Source organism: Triticum aestivum, chromosome 4B, assembly GCF_018294505.1.
Source record: "Triticum aestivum cultivar Chinese Spring chromosome 4B, IWGSC CS RefSeq v2.1, whole genome shotgun sequence".
In the NCBI taxonomy this organism is placed as follows: Eukaryota; Viridiplantae; Streptophyta; class Magnoliopsida; order Poales; family Poaceae; genus Triticum; species Triticum aestivum.
The window spans coordinates 311,291,533-311,303,177 of NC_057804.1; positions in this window are offsets into that span (position 1 = coordinate 311,291,533).

Genomic DNA, 11,645 nt, shown 5'->3' on the forward strand with positions numbered 1-11,645 from the left:
AAACTACGAATACAAAAGTCTTCACGCTTCATAATCCTCGCATGAATATCCAAGTCTTCAACGTCACACCGATTTCTTCACTTTCAAAATCTGCAGAAGAACCAAAGTCTTCAGCTAAAGACATACATTTTTAGGGGTCGACTTTCATCGTAGATATCAAACTCCTGATCGACTTATAGAGCCCGTGTACACTCACAAACACATTAGTCCCTTAACCTATAAGTCTTCAATACACCAAAATCACTAAGGGGCACTAGACGCACTTACAATCTCCCCCTTTTAGGTGATTGATGACAAATAGGTTAAGTTTTCAGTGGGGATAAACATACTAATTGAAAGTGCTAAATATTAAGGAATTTGATTGCAAAATATAGAAGAACTCCCCCTGAAGATGTGCATAGTTTAGGAATTTGCTTCGCACAGCAACTACACATTGTAGAGTAGTATCATGGAGATCTCCCCCTATATCTTGTAATTCATACACGCATTTAACATATCAGATGAAGAATTTGAAATTCATGATGAAATATGGTGTCTGGCAAAATTCAGCATGTGTGCATTCAGTACTTGAGGAATTAAGCATGCAGAAAGTAGTCAAAAGTATCAGACCACCATAGGACTTAGGTTTACAACTCGGCGAATCAAACACATCAGAAGAATGAGAGTTGTAACTTAGCACAAAAACACCCATATAAGAGACCCGCTTGAAGACTAACTCAAATCCCCCCCTGTCATCAAATGACCAAAAGGGACAAAAAGTGAGAACTAACGCCCCTGAAGAATATCATCATGATGTCGATGGAGGAGCGCCAGCATTGTTGGGGTTGGCCGTTTTTGTAGGGCCTGCTGCAGTGTTGTCCAAATCTTTAGCTTCGTCTGTCTCATGCGATGAAGAATATGAACTGACGACCAACTGAGGAACTTTGACCTTCTTGAATTTCTTCGAAGGTGGATGAGACCAGTCAAAGTCTCTATTGGAAGTCCATCTTCTCGACTTCATTATTAGTGTAGATATGCGAAAGAACAGCCAGGTGCGGTCGAAGACTTGATGCAGATAATGGTGATTCTTCTTCATAGTGTTTTGAGTAACAATCATGTTTTGAAGAATTGCGACAAAATTACGCTTGATCCACTTGTGATTTCCATCCACCTTCTGATGAAGACTTAGGAGCAGTTCACGCTCAGTCATCACACATGGAGCAGTGGCCTGAGGATTTTGCTTTGAAGCATTTGCAGCAGTATCAAGTGTGGCAGAGTCATCATTTGTTGAGTAGGATGATGCCTTTCGAAATTAACCATCCAAAGGACGAGTGCCTTCATCAATGATTGCAACCTTGCCCTTTTCATCTGCTGAGGAAATAGTCCGTTTGAGGACTTCAATTGGGGGCAAATAGCTGAGATGATTCTGAAAGTCAGCCTTGTAATGAATTGAAGTCCTTGATCTGATGAATTTCATGATCCAGGGAGCGTAAGGCTTCAACTCAAAAGGTGACAAAGCAACATTGGCCAAAGTCCTCATGAAGAAATCATGGTAGTTGATTGGAGTACCATGCATGATGTTGAAAAGCATATTCTTCATGATGCCAACAACTTCTTCTTCTTCAGTGTTGTGGCCCTTAATTGGACTGAGGGTTTTGGCCAGAATGCTATAGACAATTATTGGCACATATAGCAAATACTTGACGAGGAAATTGGTCCTTGGAGCTTGGCCAGCCTTCAAAGGCTTCATCAGCACTTGCATCACATGATTTTGCAATTCAGGTTCCTCATAGAGTTTCAGAGCGCCTTTAGTGGGAGGACTGACTGGGATGGCATAAAGCAATTCAGAGGCCGGAGCTTTGTGATGAGTGTTTTCAGCCATCCAATCTAGAACCCATGAGTTCACATTATCAACATCACTTGTGAGATGCAAAGTGGCATAGAACTGAAGAATAAGCTCTTCATTCCAATCGCAGATGTCGATGCAGAAGTTGAGAAGACCGGCGTCATGAAGAACACTAAGGATTGGGGTGAAACATAGAAGGGACTCCATATCCACATGAGGAAGATGCTCATGGTCAAACACTTTATCCTTGTCGAACAATAATGAGGAATAGAAGTTCATCTGAGAGGCAGACCAAAAAAGCTTGCGGCGAAGTCGAGCAGAGTCATCTGGATTGAAATTAAAGAAGAAATGATGCCCAGCAAAGAAGTCATCAGCCTTGAATGCTTCTTGGTGTGAGGATTCTGTGGCTTGGGCTGAAGATTTGCTGTGGAAGTCTTCACAGCCTCTTGATGCACAGCCTCAGGCTGAGGAATTTCAGGAGCAGTTTCTTCTGTGGTCTTCTTCTCCATTTCATCAACACTAGTGGCTGGAACTTCTTCAGGAATAGAATGAAGTGAAGCTTGACCTTCATCAGAACCCGTATGAATTTCTTCAATTTGCAAAGGGGACTGAGGAATTTGCTGCAGAGGAGTGGTCGAGGAGAATTGGGATGGTGACTTTCCCAATAATCATCATTCAACACTGGAGTGGTAGACCCGATGTCCACATCCTCTTCTTCATCATCAATTTCTTCAAGCCTGCCTCTTCATCAGTGAACCTGTAGTGGTGAAGGGATTGCATCCACTTCAATTTCATCATCCAACTGCTGTGACGTAGCAGCAGAGGGATTTTCTTCAGCGATGACATATTCTTCACCAAAAGGAACAGTCTCCTTTGATGGCATGACAGTCAGAGGAACAACATCAATTGGATTCTTGAATGAGCTTGTCAAAGTCTTCACTTTCTTTGGAGCTGAAGACTCTGAGGCGTCTGATGCTTTTCTCTTCTTCACAATTGCCCTTTCTGCAGCCTTTGTCTTCTTCACTTCTGATGCAGAAGGAAGGAGAGTGCTTTTCATCTGTCATGACTTTGCAGGAGGAGCAGATGAAAGAGGCACATATTCTTCACGTACAACTGTAGAAGTTGCCCTGGCAGGTTCAGTTTTTTCAGGCACAGCAACATATTCTTTAGCTGGCTTGGGTTGATCTTCAGGCGCAACATCGGTGATTGCCCTGGCAGTTTCATCAGGAGCTGGAATTTCATCATCAACCCTGGCACTCTCAGTATCATTAGCAGCCTGATTTTCATTAGCTGTGCTGGCATGTTCTTCAGTGGGCTGAGCAGATGCTTCACCCTAAGGAATTTCTTGTTGTGCAGCAGCAACAACATTGGTCTTGAGGCCTTTTGCCAGCTTGACGAATCTGACTTTGGCACCTAACCAAGAGCTTTGATTTCATACTGAATAGTCACAAGTTCTTTAGTGGACATGTTCAAGACATTTTTCTTCAGAAAATGCTCCTTCTTGTACTAAGCTTTCTTCACTGATCTTGCCTTATCGAATTTCCATTTTTCTTCAGCGATAAAGGCAGTCAACATGTGACTTTCTCCTGGTGAGAGGTTGAGATCGGGCAGAGGTGTGTTGGGATCTTTTTTCCAAAGATCGATGAAATCAAGGATCTTCTTCGGATCCAGCAAAAGTGGCACAACACTACCTTTGGCACTAGCGGCCTGGTGTTGTCGGTCTCTGATGATTTCTGCAAGTTCATCATCATCAGCTTCATCGTCAGACGATGGAACTTCAAAGGCGACCTGCTTCTTGTGAGGACTTGGCCTTGTGCCACGTCCAGTAGTAGCCTTTTTCTTCAGCAACTGAGGCTGAGCTGAGGAACTAGCTAAAGCTCCTGAAGCAATTTAGAAGCTTGTCGGCTTTGGCATGTGGCAAGGTGCACAGGTGCTGAGGACTTTGCAGGTGGAGCTGAGGGCTTTGCTTGAGCAGGTGGCCGTGAGGGCATTGCAGAAGAAGATGGCTTCACAGCTGATTTCTTCTTCATAGCCTTCTTGGGTTGACTAGCAGAGGCTTCAGTAGCAGCAGCAAAATCTTCATTGAATCTCTTCATTGCTTCTTTTGCTACCTTAGCCTATTTTCTTTGGCGCTTGGCCCACTCCTTGGGATATTCCTCACCTCTTCTGATGCTAGTAGGATCAACTTCTTGGCCTGGAGCCAAAGGAGGTTTTGGGCATGGAGGATTCACAACAAATTTCTTCATATATTTTGGAGTGACATAGAGGTATTCTCTCCATTCCTGTGCCCATCTGTGTTTGATCCTCTGAATGCGCACCTTGCGCTGATTTTCGTTCTCCTTGCCATGCCTGGCCTCATCAAGAGTACAATATTCTTCATAAATTTCCTCAGGGATTTCAAAAGCAGTGTTAGTTTCAGGACTTTTTCCTCCCTTCTGAGGACGCTTTTCGTCAGCCATATTCTTCAACTGAGGATTCTGAACAATAGATGTCTCCGAAGTAGTATGCAGTTTTTCTTCGAGGAATGCTGCAAATTAGTTAAGTTGATGAGAACCTAGTGATTCAGCAGCAGACATGTGTACCTATGAATAGAGTATAGGTGCGAAGAATTTGAAGAGGTCATATGCGTTCTCAGAATTTGTTTTCAAAAAGGAATCGAGTTTGAGGAATTTGACCAGGTGAGTCTTGAGGAATTTCACTACGAGTTCTTGTCTTAGGTTCCAGAGCTGTATAGATTAGAAATCCACACAATTGAGGAATCTTGAAGAAAAATACATCTTAGAGAAATAGATCAAGAACAGAAGCAATTGTGGTGTTTAAGGATATGAAGATTGAAGAATAAACACCTTTTGATGATTTTGTGTAAATCATCATAATCAACAAGGGCAGTAAAAGCGAGTTGTATTTACCCTTGACAAAGAACATGATGAACTATGAGATGAACTATGGAAGTTCGTCCGTTCAGATCTTCCACGCCCTAACTTGGTGGATGAAGACAACTACGGCGGTGGCGGAGGTGAAGATTTCTGCGGCTAGCGCGAGTACAACGGCAACGAGGTCGAGGCGACGATGGAATGTAGCAGCGACGCTAGGTCACAGAGATCGAGCGAGGGAGAGGGGGGTAATTGAGCTCGAAGGGGAGGGTTATTTATAACCGAGGTGAAGAACCGCTCGTCTGAGGAAATTGGACGAACGTGTCCCTGGCCCTTGCTATTCAAGCGACATGTGTTACCCACATACTGAGAGGTGGAGATCGTGTGAGATAGTTGGTGAGTAGTTTAATCCTGTCGTGGGATGCGGAAGGATTTGAGCGGCAAAAGCCGAAAAATTGGATATGAAAATTTTAACGTTTTGTTCGCAAATTCTTCAGCTGTCAAGGACATAGTGAAGATTTTGAACGGGTTTCAAATAGAACGCACATGAAGAATTTGTGAACAGACTGGGTTGATTTTAGCATAGAGGGGGAAAGGGTCCCATCATATTCACTTAGATGAAAAACAACATGAAGAAATAGCTATAAGTGAATGCTGTCCAAAACTCAAATATATATAGCACTGAAGAACATAGACGGAAAGACATATGAAATTACAAAGTTGAGGAATTTGAAAATTTGAAGAAATTGCAAAAACTCAATTTGAAGAATTTCAGCTTTGGTTGGTGGCGTAACCCACCGTATAAGAATGATGATTTCAGACACCGCGTACAATTATCGTAGGGTTCTAAGAATCAAATTCTTCGTTAATTTCTTCACACTTAGAGGGTTAGTCTTCATTGATTGAAGAAAAACCTTACTCCTGTGTTGCACATCTAAGTCATCAATTTTTTCATAAGTGTTAGGATGTGTGTGCTTTTTAAAGGACATTCGAAGATTATAACATATTTAGCTCACACCGCAACTTGCTAAATCTCTTCTCATCCAAGGGCTTTGTGAAGATATGTGCCAGCTGATATTCAGTATTCGTGTGGTTGATGGAGATGTCGCCCTTCAACACATGGTCATGAAGAAAATGATGGTGAATCTAGATGTGCTTTGTCTTCAAGTGCTGAACTGGGTTGTGAGCAATCTTGATAGCACTCTCATTGTCATAGTAGAGTGGCACATTCTTCACATTGATGCCATTGTCCTTGAGGGTTTGATTCATCCATAGCAATTGAGCACAACAAGATCCAACATCAATGTACTCAGCTTCAGCGGTAGAGAGTGATACGTAGTTCTGCTTCTTCGAGGACCAACATACCAAGGATCGTTCGAGGAAATGACATGTGCCTGATGTTGACTTGCGATCCACCCGATCATCAGCATAGTCAGAGTCAGAATATCAAATGATATCAAAAGCCGAGCCCTTGGGATACCATAATCCAAGTGGTGGAGTGTGAGCTAGATATCTAAGAATATGCTTCACAGCCTTATGGTGTGATTCCTTCGGTGTAGCTTGAAATCGGGCACACATGCAAACACTAAGCATAATATCCGACCTAGATGCACATAGATACAATAAAGAGCCTATCATGGAGCGGTATACCTTTTGATCGAAGTCTTTTCCATTTTCATCGGTGCATAGATGGCCATTTGTGGGCATAGGGATTTTGACGACTTTGCAATCTTGCATGCCGAATTTCCTCAACACATCCTTGAGGTATTTCTCTTGAGATATGGATATGTCATTGTGTTGTTGACAAATTTGAAGACCTAGGAAGAATTTTAACTCTACCATCATAGACATTTGATATTCCTCACTCATCATATAGGAAAATTCGTCACTGTAACGTTGGTTAGTACAGCCAAAGATAATATCATCAACATATATTTGGCACACGAATAATTCATCATCATATGCTTTGGTGAAAAGAGTTGGGTCAACTGAACCGGGTTTGAAGCCTTTCTTCATGAGGAATTCCTTCAATGTATCATACCACGCCCGAGGTGCTTGCTTGAGGCCATAGAGGGCCTTGTTGAGTCTGTAGATGTGATCTGGAAGTTTTGGATCCTCAAAACCTAGTGGTTGAGCAACATATACTTCTTCCTAAAGCTTACCATTCAGGAATGCACTTTTCACATCCCTTTGATGTAAGATGATATTATGATGGTTAACATAAGCACGCAATATGCGAATAGCCTCAAGTCTAGCAATAGGTGCAAAAGTGTCATCAAAATCAATTCCTTCAACTTGTGTGTAGCCTTGAGCTACAAGACGAGCCTTATTCCTCACCACAAGGCCATTTTCATCTTGCTTGTTGTGGTAGATCCATTTGGTGCCGATGATATTGGGCTTGCGCTGGTCTGGTTGCTTGACAAGCTCCCACGCATTATTGAGCTCAAATTGATGCAATTCATCTTGCATAGCTTGAAACCACTTAGGCTCCATGAATGCTTCATCAACTTTGGTGGGCTCTGTGATAGAGACAAACGCAAAATGCCCACAAAAGTTAGACAAATGTGAAACTTTTGAGCATGTGAGAGGACCTGTTGCGTTGATGTCATCGATGATTCTCTCAATCTGCACTTCATTTGCAATGCGAGGATGAGCAGGTTGACGACTTTGATTTGGCACAATATTTTCTTCTAGGCCATTTTCTTCTATAGCACCAACATGATTTTCTTCACGATCTGGAATGATTTCTTCAGCAGATTCTTCGGTAGGGATGACAACCTCAATAGCCTTGAACTTGATGGATTCCTCAGGTGACATTTCATCTAGGAGAGGAGGTAGGTTCTCTCTTTGCGAGCCATTAGTCTCATCGAATCACACATCTACAGTTTCAACAACCTTGTGATGATAGGTGTTGAAGACTCTGTAAGTGTGTGAGTCCTTTCCGCAACCAAGTATAAAACCCTCATGTGCTTTCGGTGCATATTTAGAGTTGTGATGAGGATCTCTAATCCAGTATTTAGCACCGAAGACTTTGAAATAACTTACATTGGGTTTCTTGTCAGTGAGGAGTTCATATGAGGTCTTTTTGAAGAATTTGTGAAGATATACCCTGTTGATGATGTGGCAAGCAGTATCAATAGCATCAGGCCAGAAACGAGGTGGAGTCTTATATTCATGAAGCATAGTGCTAGTCATCTCAACAAGAGTCATGTTCTTGCGCTCCATGACGCCATTCTGCTGAGGAGTATAGGGAGCAGATAACTCGTGAGTAATACCAAGTACATCAAGATATTCATCAAGACCAGTATTCTTGAACTCAGTCCCATTATCACTCCTGATATGCTTGATCTTCACACTGAAGTTCGTATGCTCTTGAGGAAAATCGTTTGAAGACTTCATGCACTTCATTTTTGTAAGTGATGCTTTGATGCAAGTGCTGATGAAGACTTTGAAGGCTGGCCAAGCGCCAAGAACAAATTTCCTCGTCAAAGATCTGTTGTATGTGCCAAGGACTGTCTATCACATTATGGCCAAAACCCTCAGTCCCATTAAGGGCCACAACTCTGAAGAAGAAGAAGAAGTTGTTGGCATCATGAAAAACTTGCTTTACAACATCATGCATGGTATTCCAATAAACTATCATGATTTCTTCATGAGGACTTTGGCCAATGCTGCTTTGTCACCCTTTGAGTTGAAGCCTTACGCTCCCTGGATCATGAAATTCATCAGATCAAGGAATTCAATTCATTACAAGGATGATTTTCAAAATCATCTCAGCTATTTGCCCCCGATTGATGCCCTCAAACGGACTATTTTCTCAGCTAATGAGAAGAGCAAGGCTACAGTTATTGATGAAGGCACTCGTCCTTTGGATAGACAGTTTCGAAAGGCAGCATCCTACTCCACTAATGATGACTCTGCCACACATGACACTTCTGCAAATGCTTCAAAGCAAAATCCTCAAGCAACAGCTCCGCGTGTGATGACTTATCATGAGCTGCTCCTAAGTCTTCATGAGATGGTGGAAAGACATCACAAGTGGGTCAAGTGTAAGTGTGGTGCTATTCTTCACAATATGACAGTCACTCAAAATACAGTGAAGAAGAATCACTATTATCTGCATCAAGTCTTCGACCAAACCTGGGCTATTCTTTCACATGTCTACACCGATGATGAACTCAAGAAGATGGACTTCCAACAGGACTTTGACTGGTCTCAGCTACCTTCGAAGAAATTCAACAAGGTCAAAGTTCCTCCGCTGGTCGTCAGCTCATATTCTTCATCGCGCGAGACAGATGAAGCTGAAGATTTGGACTACACTTCAGCAGGCCCTACTACAACGGACGACCCCAACAACGCTGGTGCTCGTCCATTGACAACATGATGATATTCATCAGGGGCGTTAGTCCTCACTTTTCGTCCCTTGTGGTCATTTGATTACAAAGGCGGAGAAATTTGAGTTAGTCTTCAAGCGGGTCTATATATGGGCGTTTTTTGCTAAGTTACAACTCTCGCTCTTCTGAAGTATTTGTTGGATCGAGTTGTAAACTTATGTCCGATGGTGTCCTGATACTTTTGCTCTGTTTTTCTGCATGCTATTTCCTCATATATGTTAATGCACGCATGATGAATTACACCAGTCACCATATTTCATCATGCATTTCAAATTCTACATTCGATATGTTAAATGCGTGTATGAATACAAGATATAGGGGAACATCTCCATGATATTACTCTACAATGTGCATTGCTTGTTGAAAGCAAATTCCTCACATATGCACATCTTCAGGGGGAGTTCTTCTATATATTGCAATCAAATTCCTCAATATTGAGCACTTTCAATTGATATGTTTATCCCAATTGAAAAGTTAACCTATTTGTCATCAATCACCAAAAAGGGGGAATTGTAAGTGCATCTAGTGCCCCTGAGTGATTTTGGTGTATTGAAGACTTATAGGTTAAGGGACTAATATGTTTTTGAGTGTACACAAGCTCTATAAGTCGATGAGGAGTTTGATATTTATGTTGAAAGTCAACCCCTAAAAATGTATGTCTTCAACTGAAGACTTTGGTTCTCCTGAAGGTTTTGAAAGTGAAGAAATTGGTGTGACCTTGAAGACTTGGATATTCTTGCGAGGATTATGAAGCGTGAAGACTTTTGTTTTCGTAGTTTCATTTTCTCTTTCTTGAGTCATAGGAAACACCGTACTGTTAAAGGGGGTCGAGGTAATACTAAGGAAACTGATTTCCAAGTGATGCTCATCTCAAAATCCTACACCTACCCAATCCTTTCCAGTGAAGCCATTGGAAATCTCATATTAGTTCAGTTAATTTCTTCAGTGACAGAGACGGAGATCTTCTTGTCTCTGAGGAAGTTCTGACTGAGGAGTTAGGAATTTGCTAGTGCGGATTGCCTACGCAGTGAGGAACATCATAGCCCTGAGGAATTCGAACCTCAAATATATGACCGTTGCTGTGCTACTCGACAGCTGTCCCAAAATATCTACCCACCTAACGGCCATATCATTGAAGGACATTTATGTCTTATCATGTCGGGCTGCTCCCTAGGCTATAAATAGCCGCCCCCACAACCACTAGCTTGTTGGCTGCTTTGCAAGAAACTGACACTTGTCACTAAGAGCATCCCATCCCCTAAGGACTTTGAGCGAAAATCATCAGGTGAGGAAAACCCAAACCTAAACACCTACAAACCCAAAGTGATTGAGCATAACTGAAGAGATTGTTCCTGTGTGGAACCAACAGTTGTTACCTTTGAGGACCGTGTATCCTCCAGACGGTTAGGCGTCATGGTCTAAGCATCCAAGAGGAATTGTGGATCGCTGAGTGACCAAGTCTGTGAAGGTTTGGAAGTCACCTGAAGACTTACCACGACTGTTGGGCGAGGTGTGTGTGGCTTTAGCTCAAGGAGAATACGGTGAGGACCGTGTGTCCTCGAGTTTGAATACTTAGCCGCTCCAACCAGACGTACAACTGTCACAACAGTTGGAACTAGTCTACCAAATCATTTTCTTCACCAAGCCAACTGGTTCTATTTCTTCAAGCCTTCCATTTCCTCATTCGTGGGTTGATGGACCTGATCATTAATGTTTGAAGAGTTTGACTGAAGACTTTCTCTATTTCCTCAATCCAATTTCTTCAGTCACATAGTCTTCAGCCTGCTTATCCTGTTATCACACTATCTGTACTATGTGCTTGTTTTCATTTCATCATGATGACTATGCTATTGCTCTGTTCTTTTTATACCTGAGTACTTATTCTGCTGCTAGTGTGTTGTTGCTTAGGAATTTCTTCACCTAGAAATTCCTAAGTGACGAATTTGTAAAATCGCCTATTCACCCCCCTCTAGTCGATATAACGCACTTTCAATTGGTATCAGAGCAAGGTGCTCCCTTGTTCTGTGTGATTTTGGTTTAACCACCAGGAGTTTTAGTTATGTCGACTGCAGGAATGATCAAGATCTCGGTTGGGTGTCCTACCTTCGATGGGACGGACTACCCCTACCGGAAGAACAAGATGCGCATGCATCTTGAGGCAATTGATAACGATCTCTGGTATGTTGTGGAAAATGGTGTTCCCTTAGTCACTCCATCTGTGAATGCTGCTGATGTGAAGAGATTCAAGAAACTCGATTCTCAAGCGAAGAATATCATATGTGGCCATCTGAGTAGAGGACAGTACAGCAGAGTGAGTGCTTTGGAAATTGCTAAGAAGATTTGGGACAGGCTGTGCAAAGTCAATGAAGGAGTCTCCACTCAACGTGACTCCCGAGTTGATGTTCTTCGCAATCTCTTCAACCGCTTCAAAAGACTCGACAATGAAAATGTTCAGCAAACCTTCGATCGCCTCACTGACATCTCAAATGAGCTTCAAGCACTTGGTGCCACTGACATCACCGACCATGAGGTGGTGAAGAAATTGCTGAGATC